Source organism: Cebus imitator, unplaced genomic scaffold (assembly GCF_001604975.1).
Source record: "Cebus imitator isolate Cc_AM_T3 unplaced genomic scaffold, Cebus_imitator-1.0 Scaffold179, whole genome shotgun sequence".
Lineage (NCBI taxonomy): Eukaryota > Metazoa > Chordata > Mammalia > Primates > Cebidae > Cebus > Cebus imitator.
The window spans coordinates 3,144,632-3,164,539 of record NW_016107494.1 but is presented as its reverse complement, the minus strand read 5'-3'; the positions used below and the strand labels follow the sequence as shown (position 1 = coordinate 3,164,539).

Here is a 19,908-nt window from a genome sequence, read left to right as displayed (position 1 = left end):
CCATAAAAATAGAGACACAGTCTCACTATGTTGCCCAGGCTGGTCTCAAACTCCTGGACTCAAGTAATCCTCCCACCTCCCAAAGTGTTTGGATTATAGGCATGAGCCACTGTACCTAGCCAACTTTCAAATTCTAAAAGGAAAAAATACTCTCAACCCCAGTGTGAATTGAAACTTGAGTTTGCAACTGGTTTTTGTTGCTTCTCTTATAGAGAAAAGATCATTTATTTCATTTATTATTTTTGTTATCAGAACAATTTCTATTTTTAAGAATAGGAAAAGACAAATTACTTTGCCAGCAAAAACCAGAATTAGTAATATCTTTTCAGAGACCTGTGTCTGTGAGTTAAAAAAAAAAAATTACAAAGAGAAATTACCAGCTTCATTATTACAAAATAATACTAGCCTAAACTCTTCAGCCCCCATATTTATCAACTTTCAAAGTATAAACATTAGAACCGAGGGGGAAATCTGAACAATATAGAAGATATGCTTAAAAAAAGATAAATCTAAAGGGCAAGGAATGTCATCAAATCAGTCCCTCTGATTGTCTCATATAGTATCCATAGAACAGTGAAATCCAGCCAGCTATTTAGGATTCAGTGGTGTTAGGTGCTTTGCAAATAGCCTAGCAATATGTTTGATAAATTTAGAGGGAAATACATAAATCTCTGTGTTCCATCTTAATTGCAATTAAACAAATCACTGATAACAAATTGCTATATTGTTTAAAACTACATTAATCTTGGATTGAAAGTTTACAAGCAGTGCATTTTGAAAATTTAGAGAAACATCATAACACACTAAATTCCAATTTGTGCCAAGTTGTAGTCATGTTTAAAACTGAGGGGAAAGAGCAGTATAAACCCCCCAATAATTACATAATTACATTAGCAGCTCCTCAAACACAGGTTAGGTAACATAGCCCTGCAGATTGAACATAAGACAGAATATCATTACTGGCTGTGCTGCTGCCAAGGCATTGTTTAACTATGGCAGTGCATTAGCTCTTGTTAAACTTTGATACCCTTAGCAATAAATGAAGTTGTCTGTGAATTTTTTTTTAAGATGGACAGAAAGGATAAATACAACTTTAGGAACGTACTTGCCGATGGGAAGGGGTGAAGAATAGGTCTAGGAGCTATGGAGATATCATCTTTATCTGTAATATTTCATTTCTTCTGTATGAAGAAAGATGAAGCAAATAACAAAATGTTTAACATTTATTAATCCTAGGTGGTATGTACGTGAATATGTATTAGAGGCTTCTCTGAACTTCTTTAGTAGTTGAAAAAAACAACTTTATTGAAGTATATTTTATATAAAATGCACTCTTTTTTTTAAATGTACAGTTCAAATGAGGTTTGACAAATGTATACTCCCATGGAAGCCTAACCTCAATCAAAATGTAGATTGTTTCCAACACCCCCAAAATTCCCCCATACCTGTTTGGAGTCAGTATTTCCTCTCCCAAGCCTGGCTCCAGGCACCCACTGATACTCTTTCTGCCACTGTAGATTGGTTTGGCCTCTTCTAGAGTTTCCCATTAACGGAATCGTGCAATATCTACTCTTTTGTTCTGTCATCTTTCTCTCAGCATGGGTTTTTTTGAGTTTCATTCATGCTATTGTATACCTCAGTAGTTCATTACTTTCTGTTGCTAGGTGGTATTCTGTTTGTTTATCCATTTACCCATTGATAAATGTTTGGGTAATTTCTAGTTCTTTTTGTTGTTGTTTTGTGAGACGGAGTGTCACCCTGTCATCCAGGATGGAGTGCAGTGACACAACCATGGCTCACTGCAGCCTCGATCTCTTGGGCACAAACAATCCTATATCAGCCTCTCAAGTAGCAGGGACTACAGGCATGTGCCACCATGCCTTGCTAATTTTTTTTTTTTTTATGGTTTCTTTTTGAGGCAGGGTTTCACTCTTGTTGCCCAGGCTAGACTGCAATGGCACAATCTTGGCCCACTGCAACCTATGCCTCCCGGGTTCAAATGATTCTTCTACCTCAGCCATCGAGTAGCTGGGATTACAGGCGTGTGCCACCACATCTGGCTAATTTTTTGTATTTTTAGTAGAGATGGGGTTTCACCATGTTGATCAGGCTGGTCTCAAACTCCTGACCTCAGGTGATCCACCTACCTTGGCCTCCCAAAGTCCTGGGATTATAGGCGTGAGCCACCGAGCTCACCAATTAATTGTTTTATTTTATTTTTCAGATAGAGTTTCACTCTTGTTGCCCAGGCTGGAGTGCAATGATACAACCTTGGCTCACCGCAACCTCTGCCTCCTGGGTTCAAACATTTCTCCTGCCTCAGCCTCCTGAGTAGCTGGGATTACAGGAATGCACCACCATGCCCTCACCAGCAACATACAAGATTTCCAGTTTTTCCACATCCTTGCTAAGCCTTATTATTGTCAAATTTTTTATTTTAGCTATTCTAGTGGGTATGTTAGTGTTATCTCATTGTGGTTTTAATCTGCCTTTTCCTGATTATTAATAATGTTGAGACTTTTCATGTGTTTATTGGCCTTTCTTATATTTTCTTTTGTGATGTATCTGTTTAAACCTTTGGCCCAATTTTTTAAAACCGGTTTGTTTCCCCTCTTTATTATTGAGCTGTAACTGTTCTCTTTTCTTTTTTTTTTTTTTTGAGACAGACTCTGGCTTTGTCACCCAAGCTGGAGTGCAGTGGCACAATCTACTCACTGCACCTCCACCTCCTGGGTCCAAGTGATTCTCATACCTCAGCCTCCCGAGTAGCTGGAATCACAGGCGTGTGCCACCACACCTGGCTAATTTTGTTTGTTTGTTTTTTGAGACGGAGTCGAGCTCTGACACTAGGCTAGAGTGCAGTGGCACAATCTCGGTTCACTGCAACCTCTGTCTCCAGGGTGCAAGTGATTCTCCTGCCTCAGCCTCCTGAGCAGTTGAGACTACAGGCACATGCCACCAGGCCCAGCTAATTTTTTGTATTTTTAGTAGAGATGGGGTTTCACTATGTTAGCCAGGATGGCCTCAATCTCTTGACCTCATGATCTGCCTGCCTTGGCCTCCCAAAGTACTGGTGTTGGAGTTCAGGGGGACCCTCAGCTCCCCTGAGAGGACGTTTCTCCAAGGTTCTTGGTCTCCTGCTCTCTCAAGAATGAGAGAGGGGACCAGGTGTGCTCGTAAATACTGGACCCCAAACAGAGTTTTTGCAGAAAAGTGATTTTATTTTAGGTAGAGGAAGAGAAAAAGGCGAAGAGAAAACTTCCATGAAGAGTGTGGAAGGGGACTCCAGAGGGGAAATCCGGGAGAGAGAAAGCTTCCACGAGGCTGGAAGGGGATCCAAACACTGTGTCCAAAGCGGGGCGGAAGAAGGGAACTTTTAACCTGAGAGGAGCCCCCACATTCTCCAAGACCTCTGGCCAATGAAAGGACTTCCTTAGAATTTCCACTGGAGTGATTGACTTTTTGATTCTTCCCGCGCCTGTGAAAATTAAAACAAAGACCATTAAATCTCCTGGATGGAGAGAAATGGGAGGGGGGCATGGCGCTGGGAAGTTCCTGCCTATAAACTATGCCCCTTTGTGGACCCAGAAAGCAAACACATTCCCTCACTGGGATTATAGGCGTGAGCCACCACACCTGGACTAATTTTGTATTTTTAGTAGAAAAGGGTTTTCACCATGGTGAACAGGCTGGTCTTGAACTTCTGACCTCAAGTGATCCGCCTGCCTCAGCCTCCCAAAGTGCTTGGATTACAGGCATAAGCCACCATGCCTGGCCGTCAGTGTTTTATTTATTTATTTTTTATTTTTATTTTTTTTGAGATGGAGTCTCACTCTGTCACCAGGCTGGAGTTCAGTGGTGTGATCTGGGCTCACTGCAAACTCCGCCTCCCAGGTTCAAGCGTTTCTTCTGCCTCAGCCTCCTGAGTCACTGGGACTACAGGCATGTGCCAACATGCCCAGCTAACTTTTGTATTTTTAGTAGAGACAGAGTTTCACTATGTTGGCCAAGACAGTCTTGATCTCCTGACCTTGTGATCTGCTCACCTCTGCCTCCCAGACTGCTGAAACTAAAGGCCTTAGCCACCACACCTGGCTTAGTGTTCTTTACATATCTTTAGATACAAGTATATTGCCAAAGTAAAAGGCAAGCAAAAAAAATTTTTTAAGAATGCCAGGATTACATAATATTTCAAAGTTATAAAAGGTTGTTTCCATTTAATCTTTCTCCTTTGCTGTAAGAATGAAAATAGAAACACAAAGTTTTCATTAATTTAAAAATATAGAGTCATAAAGATGTGTGTTAGAAGCTACAAGTACGGCTGGGCGCAGTGGCTCATGCCTGTAATACCAACACTTTTAGGCAGATCACGAGGTCAAAAGATTGAGACCGTCCTGGCCAACATGGTGAAACCCCCGTCTCTATTAAAAATACAAAAATTAGCTGGGCATGGTGGCGCACGCCTGCAGTCCCAGCTACAGGCTGAGGCAGAAGAATCGCTTCTGAGGGAGGCTGAGGCAGAAGAATCGCTTGAACCCAAGAGGTGGAGGTTGCAGTGAGCACAGATCGTACTCCAGCCTGGCGACAGAGCAAGACTCCATCTCAGAAAAAGAAGGTACAACTACTGGAAAACAGGAGATACAGGTGAAATCAATAAAGAAACAAGTCATTTCTTAAGTAATTTAGAAGCACCTGTTAATTCAAAATCTGTCAGCTTTTTATTAAGGAAAAATTTCAGACAGCATCTGTTCCACTCGGTGGCTGCTTAAGCACTCACCCACACACACAGAACTGTAAGCCAAAAAAAAAAGAGCATTTTATTTGTTGTGCTAAAACGTTAAATCTATAATATAAAGAGGTTTATTAACCTTGCAATATCTCAATGATGTACGGCTAAACTCAGAACTCAGGACCCGGTTTAGTCAGGATAGTTTGATATGAATTCTTTCATCGGTTTACGCGGGATGAATTCCTAAGCCCTTGAGGTCGCAATTTGATGAAGTGACAGTTTGCAGAAGTAAGCTGCAAGGACTGCAGAGGAAGAAGAACTGATCTGGAATTCAATTCCAGTGATTGTGAGTAAATCATCACTGAGGTAGGGATTAAGATTGTTCTCATAACTTTCTCTAATATTTTGTTTTCCTTTTCTGTTGGTTTAGGTTAGAAGCAAAAGCAAAACTGGGTAGGAAAAGTGGGCTCTAGCAAAAATAAAACTCTTACTGAAAAATCCAGACTATCAAAAGCCTTACTCCTACCCCCGAAACTTTCTCTAATAATTTCATATGCCTTGGATGTCATCAGCCAAGTCTAGGCACACCTGAGGTATTGCTGGCAGGCCCAAAACAAGTGTAAAACAAAAGAGGATAGGGGAGAAAGGAAAACAGAAAGTGTGAGAGAGCTCAAAAAATGCTACCGGAGATGCAACCTAAGTGCTCTCAGTTGCCCATCTAGGAAAGCAAGCCAAACACTTTTAAAAGAGAATTGGGGCCAGGCAAGGTGGCTCACTTTGGGAGGCAGAGGCAGGCAGATCACTTAAGGCCAGGAGTTTGAGACCAGCCTGGCCAACAGGTCAAAACCTTGTCTCTAATAAAAATACAAAAATTAGCTGAGTATGGTGGTGCACACCTATAATCCCAGTTACTCAGTGGCTGAGGCACAAGAATCCCTTGAACCCAGGAGGTGGAGGCTGCATTGAGTCCAGGTCGCACTGCTGTACTCCAGCCTGGGGGACAGAACCAAACTCTGTCTCAGAAAAAAATAAAATAAAATAAAATAAAATAAAATTGGCCAGGCATGGTGGCTCACACCTGTGGTCCTAGCACTTTGGAAGGCCAAGGCAGGAGGATCACTTGAATCCAGAGTTCAAGACCAGCCTGGGCAGCATAGTGAGACTCCGTCTCTACGGAAATAAAAATAAAAAGCCAGGCATGGTGGCTGGCACACACCTGTAGTTCCAGCTACTCAGGAGGCTGAGGTAGGAGGATCACTTGAGCCCAGGAGATCAAGACTGCTTTGAACTATGATCACGCCACTGCACTCCAGCCTGGGTGATAAAGGGTTACTCTGTCTCTTAAAAACGAAGCAAAACCAAAAAAACAGGACAGGCACAGTGGCTCATGCCTGTAATCCCAGCACTTTGGGAAGCTAAGGTGGGTGGATCACCTAAGGTCAGGATTTCGAGATCAGCCTGACCAACATGGAGAAACTCTGTCTCTGCTAAAAATACAAAATTATCCAGGTGTGCTGGCACATGCCTGTAGTCCCAGCTGCTTTGGCAGGCTGAGGTAGGGGAATCGCTTGAACCCAGGAGGCAGAGGTTGCAGTGAACCGAGATCGCACCGCTATACTCCAGCCTGGCAACAGAGTGAGACTCCGTCTCCAAAAAAAAAAATAAATTGCTTTTTCTTTTTCCCAAGCAAATGAAGAAGAAAATAGGCGTGAGATTCTCAAAAGTCAGCATCTACAGAGGTTACTAAGAATGTTAATTCTGGCTGGGCATGGTGGCTCACATCTGTAATCCCATCACTTTGGGAGGCTGAGGCAGGAGGACCATCTGAGTCCAGGAGTTCAAGACCAGCCTGGGCAACACAGTGATACCCTTTTAAAAATAACTGGTGTGAGCACGCTTGTGGTCCCAGCTACTTGGAAGGCTGTGGTTAGAGGTTTGCTTGAGCCCAGGTGGTCAAGGCTGCAGTGAGCCAGGACGGAGCCACTGTACTCCAGCCTGGGCAAGATTCTGTATTAAAAAAAAAAAAAAAAAGTCAATTCTCAGATATTATCCCAGAGATTCTGGTAGACCCCAGAAATTAGATTTTTTTTTCCAGTCAGATTCCCCAGATTCTGATTTGTGGGCTCCATGCAGGCCTCGCTTTCTGGGTGGATGAGCTATGCTATTGTTGCTCAGGGCCCTGTACTCAAAAGGGCCTTATGCTTAGGGTGGTTTTTTTTGGGGGGGAATGGCATTTCGCTCTTCTTGCCTAGCTGGAGTGCAACGGCATGCTCTCAGCTCACTGCAACCTCTGCCTCTAGGATTCAAGTGATTCTCCTGCCCCAGCCTCCCAAGTAGCTGGGATTACAGGCATGCACCACCATATCCAGCTAATTTTGTATTTTTAGTAAAGATGGAGTTTTATCATGTTGGACAAGCTGGTCTCAAACCCCTGACCTCAGGCGATCCGCCCACTTGGGCTCCCAAAGTGCTGGGATTACAGGAATGAAACACCATGCCTGGCCCCTGTTCTCGGTTTGATGCTCTGTTGTTACTGTCTTGAATTTTTTTTTAATAACTTTTGAAAAAGAGACCACTCATTTTCCCTTTGCACTGGGCCCTGCAATTTACGTAGCTGGTTCTGTCCCCATGGACTACAAAACTGCAATGGGAGTTAGACCTTAGGCTTCAATCTTTTACTGCAGAAAATATTCAGACAGTTACATACATATCTATTGGATTTTAAACCTGATACACAGCATCTGAATTAAATCACTTTACACAATTTCTACTTGGCACTTTGGGATCAGGGGATCCTTGAATGAGCTTTTTCGAGAGACAGAGCCCAGGCAGAGAAGTAGCTGTTGTTAAAAGAAGCAAATTCTGCTTTTCTAAACCCTTAGAAAGTGGAACCTTAAAAAAAATAATAAATTTTTAAAAATAAATAAAAATAAAAATCAAAGAAGCAAATTCCTGGGGGCAGTGGCTTCAGGAACTGTCAGTTCTTTGTGTAAGGAACGGATAAAGGGAAAAAAGGAGAGACCCCAAAAATAATACATCAAAAAAAATCACTCTCAGGTATTTGAGGAGAGGCAAAATTGACCCAACAAAGGTGATCAGATAATCCTGGAACTCAATTATCTAAAAACTTTGATCATTAAAAGCTAGAAAAAGTCTGCTGAGGCAGAATTGCTTGAACCTGGGAGGCGGAGGTTGCAGTAGGCTGAGATTGCGCCACTGCACTCCAGCCTGGGTGACAGAGCGAGACTCCATCTCAAAAAAAGCTAGAAAAAGTCAAAGATCTTTGGAATGAATTCTAATCTGATTTATTTCACCTAACCCTTTCAGCTGGGAAGGTCAGTAGGTGGAGATGGAGATAAAGGAAATGTTTCTCAGACTGTCAAGAGTGTTTTGTGGCAGAACTAGGAGAGATGAGCTTTAGGTCAGCTAATAAAAGTTCCCGTTTCCCCACCCCCTGTTTATCGTGGTAGGGCATCAGCAATACACATTCCATGGGGGAAAAACAAACTGTGGCAAAGAGCCGTTCCCTCCAAGGCTGAAAAATAGAATCAGAACAGATTTCAGCTAAATCTAAAAAGCAAATTGCTTTTGCCGCTGTGCTTCAACCGGAATACATCCCTCTCAGCGGTTGAGTCAGACTACGGAGCCTTCAGAGCCTCGCTGGCCATACACTGGAACAGGAAGGGAAGGGTGGTGTCAGCTTTACCTAGAATGACCAGCTAGGTAACATTTCCTGGGGCTGTTCATTGTCATTCGCTCTTTTTTTTTTTAATCATTTATTCCTAAGTAACTTTGGCTGTTGTCACTCACTCTTAAGTGGCTTCAGGAAGGTAGAAGTCATCATGGTTGTCACCATTATTACCATCAATGCCACACCCATGTTATTATTATAATAATAGCTGATATATGTATAGAACATTTACATTACTATGTGTGCTGAGCATTTTCTGAGTTATTTATAGATATTCATGTAATCCTCACCACAACCACATGACATAATACTATTGTTATCCCCATTTTACAGATGAGGAAACTGAGGCACAGAGGGCTTAAATGACTTGTTTAAGGTCACACAGCTATTACACAGCAGAGCCAGGATTCAAATACAGGGAGTGTGACTCTCATGCCCAAGCTCATAATCACTAGTCTATGTAACAAAGGGCACTATTCTGGGAGCTGCATGAAGCAAGGCAAACAGTTGCTCTGAACCTTTTTTGGGTTATAGACTCCTTAGACTAAGTAGTATGCCCAATGTGATTTCAAAATGTCATTCAACTTTTAAATATATATGTTAATAAATTATATATAATAGATATAATAACTCCATTTCTTCACAACCATGTTTTGATCACCCAACCTCAGAATCAAGTAATTCAAGTTCTTCTCCAAGTAACTTCTTTGCTTTGTGGTCCTATTGCTTTTCATTCGGCAATTAAATGCTAAAAGTGGCATCTCTAGAAAGCCGATGTTCATTTACATTTAGCTGATTGACAAACAAGTATAATACAATCCACAACAAATTGAGAAAGGGAAACTCACACACAGGCTATATGTGAAAGCAACCTTAGAATATAGCAGGGCAATGGGAAAACAAATGCAAGCCAAGACATTTGGTTGTCACCATGCTCACTAGATATATAACCCAGTAGAAATAGGTGATTAAATTGTCCTGCTAAGAAATGTTAAGATTGGAAGTCCAGAGCAAAAATTTCAGAAGATCTTATTAACAGTAGAAGCAAACAACAAGAGACCACTTAAAACTCTTTGGACTGATGCTAAAAACAGCTGTTTATACTCTGTAGTGCTACAGATTATGTTTTATTCTAATTTTTCTATTTTACTACTGTTTCTCAAATTGCGCTAATGCATACTTTTTTGAGTCTGGGTTCAGATCAAAGGAGGGCTCTGGCTGGCTCGACAGGCTAATTAGCCGACATTTTATACACAGCATGTGACTTCATTAGAGGATATCAGCAAGTCTCTAAGAGTTCAGAATGCTACTCTGCTGGGAAGTGACTTACTCTAGAGAATGATGTAATATGTCTGTATTGGCATCTCCTCTTGGCCCCAGTTTGGTTAATAACTACAATTATGCTTTGATCATTTCAACAGCTCTGAGTCTTTGTCAGACCTTATCCCTATTATGTGCCTTCATGCCTTCCCGGACTACTGCAATAGCTTTCTAATTGGTCTCCCTGCTGTCAATCTCACCACCCCTCCAATCCACTCCATCTACTGCTGCCAAGACCAACTTTCAAAATGAGTTAAGTTCAAAGCCTTTCAAAGGCTCTCAAAGTCCGAATTCCTTCAAGCTGAAATTCAAGGCCCTCTACAATCTGGCCCTAATTTACTATTTCAGAAATTTACTCACCTTATTACATGTGCCATGTACCAAGATCCTGCTAAACCAACTGTTTACCATTCACAGAATGTATCCTTCACTTTCTGCTTGTCTGTCATTCCTTGGAAACCCTTTGCCTCCTACCAACTTATTACGAAGTCCTTCCTCATACTGAAACTATAATGGGCTCTCTCTCTTTTTGTTTTTTTTTTTTTTTTTTATTTGGTCTCTCTTTTTTTTTTTTTTTTTTTTTTTGCCCGCTTCCCCCCCCCTTTTTTTTTTTTTTTTTTTTTTTTTTTTTTTTTTTTTTTTTTTTTTTTTTTTTTTTTTTTTTTTTTTTTTTTTTTTTTTTTTTTTTTTTTTTTTTTTTTTTTTTTTTTTTTAGCTTCGCTCTTGTTACCCAGGCTGGAGTGCAATGGCGCGATCTCGGCTCACCGCAACCTCCGCCTCCTGGGTTCAGGCAATTCTCCTGCCTCAGCCTCCTGAGTAGCTGGGATTACAGGCACGTGCCACCATGCCCAGCTAATTTTTTGTATTTTTAGTAGAGACGGGGTTTCACCGTGTTGACCAGGATGGTCTCGATCTCTTGACCTCGTGATCCACCCGCCTCGGCCTCCCAAAGTGCTGGGATTACAGGCTTGAGCCACCGCGCCCGGCCTAATTAATAATTTTTATGGCATGTGTAATTCACCACAATTTAAAAATGGCTTAATGAAAACATAGAGTTAATAGATTTCAAGTTTAACAAGCTGGCAGACCAGATAACCTGAAAATTCTCCTGCTACAAACACCTATAACTGCTGAATAAACTCAATAAGCCTTATTTTAAATACAAAGCCAGGGCCAGTCATGGTGGCTCACACCTGTAATCCCAGCACTTTGAGAGGACAAGGCCGGCAGATCACGAGGTCAGGAGTTCAAGACCACCCAGGCCAATATGGTGAAACCTTGTCTCTACAAAAATTAGTCAGGTGTGGTGTCAGGCGCCTATAATCACAGTTATTCAGGAGGCTGAGGCAGAATTGCTTGAACCCAGGAGGCAGAGGTTGCAGTGAGCCGACACCACATCACTGCACTCCAGCCTGGGTGACAGAGTGAGACTCCATCTTGGAAAAAAAAAACACAAAGCCAGGTTGAGTGTAATAGCTCCTGCCTGTAATCCCAGCACTTTGGGAGGCCAAGGCAGGAGGATCACTTGAAGCCAGGAGTTTGAGATCAGCCTGGGCAACATAGCAAGACCCCCATCTCTACAAAACAAGGCACACAGTGGCATGCGCCTGTAGTCCTAGCTCCTTGGGAGACTGAGGTCTCTTGAACCCAGGAGTTTGAGGTCGCAGTGAGCTGTGGATATGCCGCTGCACTCCAGCCTGGGTGACAGAATGAAATTTTGTCTCTAAAAAGGAAAATAAATACAAAGCAGAACACCCAAGAAAGAAAGTTAAATAACCAGGTGCCTGAAACACAAAGAGAACCAATAAATGTGAATTCAAGCCTCATTTGGTCTAGAAGGTAGGGGACAAGGAAAAGAATAAGAAGAAAAAAAATCCTCCCCTGAGGAATTAATTAGCATGAGCCTGTGCCTCATGTGAGCTTAAGGTTTAATTTTAGAACAATATGATTGAGGCTATACTATAAAGTTAGTATTTTTAAATCATAAAATATGTAAAAGAAGAAATGAAAGAAAAAACAAGAGTGAATGAAATAAGAACAGGTAGAAATGCAAAACAATCAAACTTCCAGATATTATAAATAAAAATGTAGTGAATAAGTTAAATGGCAGATTCGACATAGCTAAATAGACTGGATGAATTTACCCAGAAGGCAGCATAGAATGAGAAAGAGAAAATAGAGATTTGGAAGCAAACATATGTCTCCTGTAACACTCACAGGTGATCCAGAAGGAGAAAAGGGAGACTATGGAGGAGAGTAAATATTCAAGAGATCATCACTGATAATTCCCAGAATTTAAAAAAAATTCCCAGAATTGATGAAAGATATGAATCCTCAGACTCAGGAATCATGACAAGTGCAAAACCAATAAACAAGAAGAAATTTATACCTAGACATATTATGGTGAAATTGCAGACATCACAGACAAAAATCTTAGAATCTACCAGACAGAAGACAAAAGAAGTACAATTAGATACAACAATAAAGGCCCAAAGTTAATGGAATAGTATTTTCAAAATATTGAGGAAAAAACAAAAAACATTATCAATCTAGAATTCTATATTCAGATAAGTTCTCATTCAAGAGTGCAAACAAAATAAAGACATTTTCAATAAAACAAAGTCCAGGAAAGTTTAACATTCAGATCCTCTCTGGAAAAAAAAAAACAAACCTAAAATGTATACTTTGGAGACTGAGGCAGGTGGATCACCCGTGGTCGGGAGTTCAAGACCAGCCTGACCAACAAGGAGAAACCCTGCCTCTAACTAAAAATACAAAATTAGCCGGGCATGGTTGCGCATGCCTGTAATCCCAGCTACCTGTGAGGCTGAGGCAGGAGAATTGCTCGAACCTGGGAGGCGGAGGTTGCGGTGAGCCAAGATCCATGCCATTGCACTCCAGCTTGGGCAACAACAATGAAACTCCATCTCAAAAATGATAATAGTAATAAAATAAAATAAAACAAAATGTATACTTGTGGAAGAAGAAAACTGAACCCAGAAGGAAAGAACAATGGAAAGAATTCTTACTTACTTTGGGTGGGAATGTAAATTTGTATATACCCACTTTCGAGCCCAGTTTGAATTGCCAAGTATGGTTGAATATGTACATATACTATGACCCCTAAATTCCACTACTAGGCGTAGATCCTCCTGTATGAGAGACATAAAGAAGTATGTAACAACATCGTGATTTATTATAGCAAAAGCCTGGGAATAACCCAAATAAATAAGATGCTATTTATTTAGACACGTAGTCTTGCTCTGCTCAGGCTGAAGTGCAGTGGCGCCATCTCGGCTCACTACAACCTCCGCTACCTCCAGATTCAAGCGATTCTTCCACCTCAGCCTCCCAAGTAGCTGGGACTACAGGCATACACCAACACACCTGGCTAATTTTTGTATTTTTATTTTTATTTATTTATTTATTTATTTTGAGACAGAATCTCACTCTCTCACTCATGCTGGAGTGCAATGGTGCAATCTCAGCTTACTGCAACCTCTGCCTCCTGGGCTCAAGTGATTCTCCTGCCTCAGCCTCCCAAGCAGCCGGAATTACAGGTGCCCACCACCATGCCTGGCTAATTTTTTGTATTTTCAGTAGAGACGAGTTTTTGCCATGTTGGCTAGTTTGGTCTTGAATTCTTGACCTCATGATCTGCCCGCCTCAGCCTTCCAAAGTTCTGGAATTACAGGTGTGAGCCACTGAGCCTGACCTATTCATTGATTTTTGAGACGGTCTCGCTTTGTAGCCCAGGATGAAGTGCAGTGGTGAGATCTTGGCTCATTGCAACCTTCACCTCCTGGGTTCAAGTGATTCTCCTGCCTCAGCCTCCCAAGTAACTGGGATTACAGACACGTGCCACCACACTTGGCTGACTTTTGTGTTTTTAGTAGTGACGGGGTTTTACCATGTTGGCCAGGCTGGTCTTGAACTCCTGAATTTAGGTGATCCACCTGCATTGGCCTCCCAAAGTGCTGGGATTACAGATGTGAGCCACCCTGCCCGGCTGGTGCTATATATTTATATAATAAAATACCGGGCCGGGCGCGGTGGCTCAAGCCTGTAATCCCAGCACTTTGGGAGGCCGAGGCGGGTGGATCACGAGGTCAAGAGATCAAGACCATCCTGGTCAACATGGTGAAACCCCGTCTCTACTAAAAATACAAAAAATTAGCTGGGCATGGTGGCACGTGCCTGTAATCCCAGCTGCTGGGGAGGCTGAGGCAGGAGAATTGCCTGAACCCAGGAGGCGGAGGTTGCGGTGAGCCGAGATCGCGCCATTGCACTCCAGTGTGGGTAACAAGAGCGAAACTCCGTCTCCAAAATAAATAAATAAATAAATAAATAAAATAAATAAAATACTAAGCAGTCAAAATTAATGACTAAACAAAAGTTTAGTGGAAGTTCTGGAATTTCCATGTATTCACATGCATGCATCTCAAAACAATGTTTTTTGAAATAAGTCACAGAAGAATGCATACAATATTGTTTCATTTACACAAAAATTTTTTAAAATCGGTAAAACTAACTAATATATCGTTTAGGGATACATGCACAGTTGGATTGTTTTGTATTTTGGGGCTTTTTTTTTTTTTTTTGAGACGGAGTTTTGCTCATTGTCTCAGCTAGAGTGCAATGGCACGATCTTGGCTCATCACAACCTCCGCCTCACAGGTTCAAGCAATTTTCCTGCCTCAGCCTCCTGAGTAGCTAAGGTTACAGGCAGGCACCACCACACCTGGCCAATTTTGTATTTTTAGTAGAGATGGGTTTTCTCCATTTTGGTCAGGTTGCTCTCAACTTCTGACCTGAGGTGATTCACCCACCTTGGCCTCCCAAAGTGTTGGGATTACAGGCGTGAGCCTCTGGGCCCAGCCACACAGTTGGTTATTTTTTTTTTAAGCAGAGAAATGATGGAGGGAGGCCAGGTGCAGTGGCTCATGCCTGTAATCCCAGCACTTGGGAGGCCAAGGCAGGTGGATCACCTAAGGTCAGGAGTTTGAGACCAGCCTGTACAACATGGCGAAACCCTGATTCTACTAAAAATACAAAAATTAGCCAGGTGTGCTGGTGTGCGCCTGTAGTCCCAGCTACTCAGGAGGCTGAGGTGGGAGAATTGCTTGAACCTGGGAAGCGGAGGTTGTAGTGAGCCGAGACCACACCACTGCATGCCAGCATTGGTAGTAGAGCAAGCTCAAAAAACAAACAGAAACGATGGAGGAGTTCATCATGGAGTGGCATGCAGGTGGCTTCTGTGGTATGGTAATGTTCCATTGGGTACATTTTACTGCTGTTCTCTAAACTGTGCGTTTCCCCCCAACCCATTTATTCATTAAATATTAAGAGCTGACTCTAGGTCAGGCCTGTGCTGGGTGTTGGAGCTATAACAATGTGCCAGTCCTCACAGAGGACATTGTAGTGAGGAGTTTGTGTGAATTAAAGATTCATGAATTCCAGCTACATTTTTTGCAGAAATAGACAAAGTGATCCTAAAACTCACGTGGAAAAGCAAGAACCTAGAATAGCCTAAACACTCTTGAAAAAGAAGATCAGAGTTAGAGGGCTCACACTTCCCAATTTCAAAATTTACTTTTATTTATTTATTTATGTATTTTTTAATAGAGATGGGGTTTCACTATGTTGATCATGGCTGGTCTCCAAACTCCTGACCTTGTGATCCACCCACCTCAGCCTCCCAAAGTGTTGGGATTACAGGCGTGAGCCACCGCACCCGGCCTCAAAATTTACTTTAAAGCTACACTAATGAAGACAATTTGGGACTGACATAAAAATAAACATGTAGGCCGGGCGCGGTGCCTCACACCTGTAATCCCAGCACTTTGGGAGGCCAAGGTAGGTGGATCACAAGGTCAAGAGTTCGACACCAGGCTGATCAACATGGTGAAACCCCGTATCTACTAAAAATACAAAAATTAGCTGGGGATGGCGGCACGTGCCTGTAATTCCAGATACTCAGGCGTTTGAGGCAGGAGAATTGCTTGAACCCAGGAGGCGGAGGTTGCTGTGAGCCGAGATCGTTCCATTGCACTCCAACCTGGGCAACGGAATTTCTTTTACCATTTAGGAGGAGGCAAGAGGTGCCTATTAACATGATCGGCTGTTGCACAATGCAACAGAAAACATACACAACAATGTTCATGAAACATTCTTTGTAATAGCAAGGAAAATGGAAACAATCTAAATGTGCATCCATATAGGAAAGGATATTCAAAGGATGGAATGCATATACATTGTAATACTGTGTGCCCTTAAGAAGAATAAACCAGTTCTATGTAGACCTATGAGTATAGACCTCAAAAACATATGGGCTAAAAGCAAGTTGCAATACAACATGAACAATAAAATGACATTTATTTGAATTGAAAAGAAAAACGTATCTGCTCTGGGGATGGAAAGGGAGAGGAAATAACCTTAAGAGTGGTGGTTAAAGAGTTTATTTAGCTATATTATAATGTTTTATTTATTTACAGGGAAAAAGATGTACACTGGACAAAAGTATAACAATTATAGATTCTGGATTGTGACAATAGGAGTGTTTGTCATATTATTTATGCTTTCTATGTTATTATTTGTGCTTACATTTTAAAAATATAAATTTCCTAAAATTATAAAAATATATGTATGTGTATATATTTACAATATTTTTATATTTAATCTGTATTATGTAAGTGTATATGTCTATATTAACATATATATTTACTTAAGGCCAATTAAGGAGTCTGCAGAGCAATCTCAGATTTTGGCCTGGCTGGGTGTGGTGGCTCACGCCTGTAATCCCAGCATTTTGGGAGGCCAAGGCAGGCGAATCACCTGAGGTCAAGAGTTTAAGACCAGCCTGGCCAACATGGTGAAACCCCTGTCTCTACTGAAAATACGAAAATTAGCCGGCTGTGGTGGCACACACCTGTGGTCCTAACTACTCAGGAGGCTGAGGTAGGAGAATGGCTTGAACCCAGACAGCAGAGGTTGCAGTGAGCTGAAAAACGCACAGAGCAACACTCTGTCTCAAAAACAAAAAAAGAGTCAGGGTGTGGCAACAGTGTAATTGCTGATGGCCTGACCATCAGCAATTACACTGTTTTGCAATGAACCATGGCAGGATCTCAGCGTGTATGCAGAGCTACTATTCTTTGGGGAGGAAGTGGATGATAGCTACTTTGGGTATGACAGCTGCATCCTAGGAGCTTAGAAAAGGTTCCTGCTTTGGTCAAGACTTGTTTGGTTCCAACAATAGAAATAATTGGGTGACTTTGGCTTCTGATGCAATGAGATCGAAGGCTTGTTAGTTTTGTTTTGTTTTTGTTTTTTTTGGTTCCTCTGTTGCCCAGGCTGGAGTGCGGTGGCATAATCTCGACACACTGCAATCTCCACCTCCCAGATTCAAGCGATTCTTGTGCATCAGCCTCCCAAGTAGCTGGTATCACAGGTGCCCGGCTAGTTTTTGTGTTTTCAGTAGAGACAGGGTTTCACCATGTTGCCCAAGTTGGTCTCAAAATCCTGACCTCAAGTAATCCACTCACCTCAGCCTCCCAAAGTGCAGGGTTTACAGGCGTGAGCCACCAGCCATGGCTAAGATTCAGGGGTTTAAATGATGAAATCGGAACTTTTTCACTTGCCATCTATGAGCAGGTATGCTATAATCATGCTATGTGATGACAAGTAGCCTCAGCCTCTCAATGCTGTGTAACAAGCAACCTCAAAATCTCGATGGCTTACAATAACAAGCATTTCTTTCATGCTCACAGGTCCACAGGTTGGCTGTGATTAAGATGATAATCTGCACTGGCTGGGCTTGACTGGGCTCAGCTGGACTCCTGACTTCAGGTTGGCTACAGAAGCGAGGCCTGCAGTCTGCTAATGAGCTCCATGTCGCCATCCTGTGACCAAGGCAGAAGGATTAGCTGGGACATGTTCTTTTCATGGCAGAGGGGAGAAGGTTCAAAACGGTTGGTGGAAGGTCTTTTAAAGCCCCAGCTGGACATGTCCATCCACAGCCTACTGGTCAAAGCAAGGCATGCCGCCAAGCCTAAAGTCAATGAGCAGGAATTTGAATTCCATTTACTTTTTCGGGAAGCACTGCAAGGTCACATGGCAAAAGGTGTGGAAATTAAACAAACAAATTTTCAGGCATGCTGAGCTGAGAGTAATCCAATCCACCGTACTATGTCTGAACTTTGCTTGCCCTCGCTTGTTTCCTACTGCATGCAGGCTCTGTTGGTAAGGGCCAGAGGGCTCGTAGTCGTCTCTGTTTTACTTTCTCCAAGTTTAGCAGCCCTGCTGGGCAAAGACCATCTTTCCAGGTAACTTTATTTAAGTAAAAAAAAAAACTCTAAGAAGGACTCCAACTGAGCTGACGATGGTCTATACTTTCACCGTACCAATCGCCACAGCCAAGGAGGATAAAGTCCTCTGATGGGCCAGCCTAGGCCACATTTCCGCGCCTGGTCATCTGAGGCTGGGCAGGAGATGGCGCTAGCTTTGCTAGCCTCACCGGGATCACATTACCTTGTAGAGAATGCCTAAAGGAACCGATGCTGGACATAGGCACTACAGCCTCTAATCATCATAAGAAACTAGAGGCCTGGGAAGCCAAGTAACAGCCCAGCCCAGTGAAGTCAATGTGAGTGAAGCTGTCAGCGAATGCCAGGCCCCGGGCACCTGAGCCATAGCAGCGGGGCTTAGGCTGAAATTTCTGATGTGCTTCTGATCCTCCTGTTGTGGACCTGGACAAGGACCCTGTGACGATGTGGAGCTTGCTCGGTATACGTCCAGCATTAAAAGCTAGGAAAAGCAATGGCGGGAGCAATGATGTCTGTGAAGCTGTATCGATAAAGTTTTATTTATTTATTTTTAATGTGAAAAAGTAAACGCATCTGAATCTCGGGGAAAAGCTACACCACTTCAGCTTCTGGATTCAGTCATTCCTGCTTGTTCAGAACCACAGGGTAAAATGAGCACTGCATTTACAAAGGTCTAATCACAAGTGAGGGCACCATCTCAACCTTTCACCGGGCGTCAAGGTGCAGCGGCCTCCGTAGACTTCTGACTCAGAACACCAGGCCAGACGCCATCTGGGAGCACATCTAGACTTTCTATGATAAAAAGGTATAATTTAGTTGAAGCAATAAAGTTGGTGAGTAAAGCCTTTTCAAATGAGCTGTAAGTGAGCAGAGGGGAGGACGCCCCAGGGGCAGTGTGGAGTTGCCCAGAGTGGAAGCGAGGCAGGCACTCGCTAATGAGCGCCCAGGCAGGAGGAGGGAGGACGCAGGCTGAGAACCTTTGGCCTCCAAGCAAGGCTTCCAAGGAAAACCAAAGGGCCGAGCTCCCCTTTCCTCCCGGTTTATTCTCTTTCCCTTGGGAGCCTGCCCTGCTCCCCACTCAAATTCTCAGCCTGAGAAAGTAATAGCACTCACCTCTTCAAATTCTTCCAGAGATTAGAGTGTGGCAGGAGGACAGCGCGCTTCTGGCCTGAGCTTTTGGAGGCCATGTGACTCCAGAATGAGTCCGCCTGGTTTTTGTGAATGAGCCTAACTAAAATGAGTCCTCTTATTTTTTCACCAGAAAAAACAAGATGTGTCGAGGGGCTCTTCCGGCTGTGAAAGGGCTGTATCCCAGCAACAGCTCATGATGTTTCTGACAACTTACTAGCATTTATTTGAGAGTGATTAAAAACAGCATGTGTAAAGCATTCAAATTGTACTCTATGACAGTCTACTTCTCCCCATTCCTCCTCCCTAAACCAGAGCTCCTGTTTGCCAGTCAAATAAGCTACAACCAAAATAAAAGGTCTTTTTAGACAAGGATCAAGCCAGGTTAGGAATATTATAACTAGGCTTTCCAATCAATGTCAGGAGTTTGCATTTCTCCCTCTATCTGAGTCAGAAACCAATTACACTTCCAGGCCGTGGGGCCCCAGGTGCTGATCTCATGGCACCACACGTGGGGCTCTGGGTCCAGAGGACAGTCTCTGCTGGCTGAGGCTGGGAGAATCATTTCATTGGTAGAAGTGTCTTAGCATGACTTGGCCACAGGACATCTTGGCTGTCACCCAGACTTATTTCAAAGGCAAGACTAAAATAAAGAGGGCTGGTCAGAGTTGGGGCAAGCAGAGATTGGGCCATCGCTACAGTTACAAAAGCAGCAC

General features: G+C 42.7%; 1 long non-coding RNA gene across 2 annotated transcripts in view; it reads left to right on the top strand.

Annotated features, from left to right (window-relative positions):
* The window catches only part of LOC119473711, a 23,860-nt gene extending 4,408 nt beyond the window's left edge, over positions 1-19,452 (top strand). For both annotated transcript variants that reach the window (XR_005202932.1, XR_005202931.1), the window contains exon 2: positions 17,510-19,452. This is a non-coding gene — a long non-coding RNA (uncharacterized LOC119473711). The remainder of the gene's footprint in view (positions 1-17,509) is intronic.
* The last annotated feature ends 456 nt before the right edge of the window (positions 19,453-19,908 follow it).